The sequence below is a fragment of the Pristis pectinata genome, chromosome 8 (genome assembly GCF_009764475.1).
Source record: "Pristis pectinata isolate sPriPec2 chromosome 8, sPriPec2.1.pri, whole genome shotgun sequence".
Taxonomy (NCBI): Eukaryota; Metazoa; Chordata; class Chondrichthyes; order Rhinopristiformes; family Pristidae; genus Pristis; species Pristis pectinata.
Genome location: NC_067412.1, coordinates 41,369,261 through 41,375,260, shown reverse-complemented (window position 1 = coordinate 41,375,260; position 6,000 = coordinate 41,369,261).

The window sequence follows — 6,000 nt, the reverse complement described above, 5'->3', positions numbered from 1 at the left end:
ACTGCATTCAGTGCTCCAAGTGTGGCTCCCTCTACATTGGTGAGACCAAATGCAGACTAGGTGACTGTTTTGCAGAACACCTGTGCTCTGTCCATAACCTCGACCTGCATCTTCCCGTTGCCAGTCACTTCAACTCCCCCTCCCACACTATCACTGATATGACAGTCCTCGGCCTCCTCCACTGCCAGGAGAATTCCAAGCGCAAACTGGAGAAACAGTGCCTCATTTTCCATCTTGGAACCTTGCAGCTTAATGGCATGAATATTGAATTCTCCCACTTTAGGTAATCCCCAACCCCCTTCCCCACAACCACCCCTCCCCACCATGCGTCTTCTCTTCTTCCCTTTCCTAGCCCTTTATTCCCTCTCTTCTTGCCTTTTACCCATCCCCCAATGGATCTGCATTCCCCTCCCCTTCACCTGCCCATTACCACCCTGTGCCCACCCTGCCTCCCTCTTTTGTCCACCTATCACTGCTCTGCTTTTCCCTCCTATATATTGGGCTTCCCCTTTTCCCCCCATCTTCAGTCCTGAAGCAGGGTCCTGACCCAAAACGTTGACCACCTGCTTTTCTCCATGGATGCTCCCTGGCCTGCTGAGTTCCTCCAGCATCATCCTGTTTTTCATCTAGATTCCAGCATCTGCAGTCCTTTGTTTCTTTAGTTACTGTTTTGAGACTGAGCCTCAGTATGTTGTCTAGTAATATCGGTATGAAGCACCTTGGACGTTCAAATGTGCTATATAAACATAGGTTGGTGCTGTAGTTTCCATCCAGGCCCAGTTCATTGAGCCTTCACAAAGCCATGGGTCGAACTCCCTAGTCTGTGCAGAGTTGGATGGTCTGGACAAGAGCAGTATTTTGGATGCACTAATTGGTCATGAATACCAAATGGGAGAGGAGCAGGTTTTATGATCAGTTTGGATTCCACAATATTGCATCAGGAGAGTCTGGGATATGATGACTTAATAGAGTCACGGATTCATACGCACAGAAACAGGCCCTTTGGCCCATTAAGTCTGTGCCTACCATCAACACAAATCTTACACTAAACTCATTTTCTTATTCTCCCTACATTCTCATCACCTCTCCCAGATTCCACTGCTTAACTACACACCAAGGGCAATTTACAGTAGATAATTACTCACCAACCTGTATGCCTTTGGGCCTTTGAGGAAACCAGAGCACCCAGGGGAAACCCACATGATTGCAGGGAGGATGTGCAAACACCACAGACAGCACTGGAGATCAGGATCGAACCTGAGTCTCTGGAGCCACGGGGCAGTGTCTCTACCAGCTCTGCCACTGTGCCCCCAGCAATGGCACGTTCAGCCTTTTCCAGAGACATCAATAACCTAGAGACATCAATAACCTAGTCCCTTCCTCACACTGAAATGGCATCAGTACACCTTCACAGCCCATCCAGGAAAAATGTTGTCCTTCATTTTAATCTTACTCCTAAAGGTTACAATAAAAAGAAAGACTAAAGTCTGCTGCCTTTAAAACAAAATCTCCACACATACTCCTATTCTCTCTCCCAGACTACACACAGTGGTCTGTCAGTTTTGCTGAGTCAGAGGTTTGTGTGTTCAAGTCTGACTTTAGTGACTTGAGCTCAGAGACCTTGCCTAACACTGAGGGACTGCTGTGCAATTAGAGGTCCTGTCTTTAAAGATAAGATGTAAAGTATAATAAATCTGCTTTCCCAGGTGGAATGCAAGATTCCATGCTAATTTAAAGAAAGGTCGAGAAATACCGAAGTACCTTGGCCAATAACTCACTCCTAAATCAGCCTCACTCTACAAAAGAAATAAAGGACTCAGCAGTTCAGGCAATGTCTGTGGAGGGAGAAACAAGGTCAAAGACAGGGAAAGTACAATGTAATTAGTAGGAGATCCTAGGATCTGAGGGCGCAGCCTCAGAATAAAGGGACGTCCCTTTAGAACTGAAATGAGGAGGAATTTCTTCAGCCAGAAGGTGATGAATCTGTGGAATTCATTGCCATGGAGGGTAGTGGAGGCCAAGTCATTCGGTGTATTTAAGGCTGAGATTGATAGGTTCTTGACTGGCAAGGGTTAAGGGTTACAGGGAGAAGGCAGAAAAGTGGGGTTGAGAAAAAAAAAATCAGTCATGATTGAATGGTGGAAGCACACTTGATGGGCCAAATGGCCTAATTTAGCTCCTATATCTTAATGTCATATGGTCTTATAATGGAGATGGCAAAGTAAAAGAGGCAATGACGTCACTCAGAGGGAAGAGCAGAACGACTGAGGTGAGAGCTCCTGACAGAGAAGTGATAGTAATTATTTGGTCATTATCACCAAGCTGTTTGTGGGAGCTTGCTGTGTGCACAGTGGCTGCCGTATTCCTCTACAGTCAATGCACTTCAAGTATTACTTCACTGATGTAAATCATGTTAGAATATCCTGAGCAGCATGTGAAAGGCCCTGCAGAAATGCAATATTTCATTTTTCTCATTGAAGAGTTGGTATTCATATTGGCATGGCCAGATCCTGCTCTAACTCCATCTACAAGTTTGCAGATGACACCACTGTAGTGGACCAGATCTCAAATAATGATGAGTCAGTGTACAGGAAGGAGATAGACAGCCTAGTGGCATGGTGTCGTGAAAACCACATTTCATTCAACTTCAACAAAACAATAGAGATGATCATGGACTTCAGGAAGGGGGCTGTGCACACGCTCCTGTTAACATCAGTGGTGCTGAGGTTGAGAGCTTTAAGTTCCTAGGAGTGAACTACGTAGACACCATGGCCAAGAAAGCATACCAGTGCCTCTACTTCAAGAGACTAAAGAAATTCGGCATGTCCCCTTTCATCTTTACCAATTTTTATAGGTGCACCATAGAATGTACTCTATTCAGATGCATTGCAGCTTGGTATGATAACTGCTCTGCCGGAGACCACAAGAAACTGCAGAGAGTTGTGGACACAGCTCAGCACAACACTGAAACCAGCCTCCGCTCCTTGGATTCTGTCTACTCTTCATACTGCCTTGGTAAGACAGCCAACATAATCATTCTCCCTCTCCTATCAGGCAGAAAGTACAAAAGCCTGAAAACACATACCACCAGGCTCAAGGACAGCTTCTATCCCTGTTATAAGACTATTGAATGGTCCCTTAATATGATAAGATGGACTCTTGACCTCACAATCTACCTTGTTATGACCTTGCACCTTATTGTCTGCCTGCACTGCACTCTCTCTGTAAGTGTAACACTTTATTCTGCACTCTTATTGTTTTCCCTTGTACTACCTCAGTGCACTGATGTAATGAAATTTTCTGTATGAATGTCATGCAAAGCAGTTTTTACTATACCTCAGAACATGTGACAATAATAAATCAATTTACCAATTAATCAAATGAATTCAAAGCTCTTGTTAGTATAAACATCAATACCTTAATGCATTAATACTACTGTATTTAGCTAATGATCTGCATCTTAAGTTAAACATAAATAATGTTAGAACTAAAGTAGGAGTAGATCATTTGGTCCCTTAAGTCTGTCCACCACTCAATAAGACCATGGCTGACTTTTACCTCAGCACTACTTCCACTAACCTCATATCCTAATCAAATCTCTGCCATGGATATACTTAGTGTCTGAGTCTCTACAGCTCATAAGAACATAATAACATCAGAAATAGGAGCAGGAGTAGGCCACCTGGCCTGTCGAGCCTGCTCTGCCATTCAATAAAATCATGGCTGATCTGACTGTGGACTCAGATTCACCTCCTGCCTTTTCCCCATAACCCTTAATTCCCCTACTATGCAAAAATCTTTCTAACTGTGTCTTAAATATATTTAATGAGGTAGTCTCTACAACTTTCCTGGGCAGAGAATTCCACAGATCCACTGATCTCTGGGTAAAGCAGTTTCTCCTCATCTCCCTCCTAAATCTATTTCCCCCACATCTTGAGGCTATATCCTCTAGTTCTAGTCTCACCTACCAGTGGAAATAACCTTCCTGCTATCTTATCTATTCCTTGCATAGTTTTATATGTTTCTATAAGATCTCTTCATATTTCTGAATTCCAGCGAATATAATCCCAGATGACTCAATCTCTCCTCATAGGCTAACCCCCTTATCTCCAGAATCAACCTGATAAACCACCTCTGCATCACCTCCAAAGCCAGTACATCATTCCTCAAGTAAGGAGACCAGAACTGCATGCAGTACTACAGGTGCTGCCTCACCAGTACCCTGGACAGTTGCAGCATAACCTCCCTGTTCTTAAATTCAATCCCTCTAGCAATGAAGGCCAACATTTCATTTGCCTTCTTGATAACCTATTGCACCTGCAAACCAACCTTTTGCGATTCATCCACAAGCAATCCCAAGTCCCTCTGTACAACAGCATGCTGCAATCTTTCACCATTTAAATAATTTGATCTTCTATTTTTCCTTCCAAAGTGGATGACCTCATACTTACTCATACATAAAATATTGTACTCCATCTGCCAGACTCTTGCCCACTCATGTAACCAATCTATATCTCTCTGCACAATTTGCTTTTCCACTCAGTCTAGTGTCATCAGCAAACTTAGATGTGCTACACTCAGTCCCCTCTTCCAAATCATTAATCGCAAGCCCAGCACCAAACCCTGTGGCACCCTGCTCACCACAGATTGGCAACCAAAGAAACACCGATTTATCCCAATTCTCTGCCTTCTATTGGTTAACCAATCCTCTATCCATGCCAATACATAACCCCCAACACCTTGCATCCTTATCTTATGGATGTCTTTCATGTGGCACCTTATCGAACGCCTTGTGGAAATCCAAGTATACAACATCCACCTGTTCCCCTCTATCCACTGCGCTCATTATATCCTCAAAGAACTCCAGTAAGTTTGTCAAACAGGGTCTGCCCTGCCTCAAACCATGCTGTATCGGCCTGATGGAACCACTTCTATCCAGATATCTCACTATTTCTTCCTTAACGATAGCTTCAAGTGTTTTCCTGACTACAGACATTCAGTTAACTGACCTATAGTTACTTGCCTTTTACCTACATCCTTTTTTAAAACAGTGGCATGACATTTGCTGTCTTCCAATCTGCCGGGACCTGCCCAGAGTCCAGAGAATTTTGGTAAATTATCACAAATGCCTCTAATATAACTTGCACCATTTCTTTCAGTACCCTAGGATGCATCCCATCAGGACCAGGGGACTTGCCTAACTTTAGACCTACTAGTTTGCTCATTACTACCTCTTTAGTGACAGCAATTGTGTCAAGGTCCTCTCCTCCCATTGCATCCATAACATTTCCCTTTGGCATGTTAGGGATGTCCTCCACCATGAAGACTGACAAAATAGTTGTTCAAGGAGTTGGCTGTTTCCTTATTACCCAATATTAATTCCCTTCTCAACTTCCAAGGGACCTATGTTCACTTTAGCTACCTTTTTTCACTTTATATAATTATAAAAGCTTTTACTATCTGTTTTTATATTTTGTGCTAGTTTACTTTCTTTCTTTACTTTCTTGCTTACTTACTTGCTTAGTGGTTCTTTGTTGCTTTTTAAAGTTTTCCCAATCTTCCAGTTTCCCACTACTCTTAGCGACTTTGTATGCATGAGCTTTCAGCTTGATGTCTTCATTTATTTCCTCAGTTATCTAAGGCTGGCTCTCCCCACCCTTACTGCCGTTGCTTTTAACTGGAATATCCTTTTGTTGAGCACTGTGAAAAATATCTTTGAAAGTCTTCCACTGTTCCTCAACTGTCCCACCATATGGCCTGTGCTTCCAGTTTACGCTAGCCAACTCCTCCCTCATCCTGTTGTAGTCTCCCTTGTATAATTCACTGGTTTTAGATCGAACTATTGCACCCTCCATTTGTATGAGAAATTCAATCATACTATGGTCACTTTTTTTCAAGAGGATCCTAACTACACAATTGTTAACTTTACCTGTCTCATTGCACAGGACCAGATCTAAGATAGCATTTTCCCTTGTAGGTTCACTAACATGCTGTTCAAGA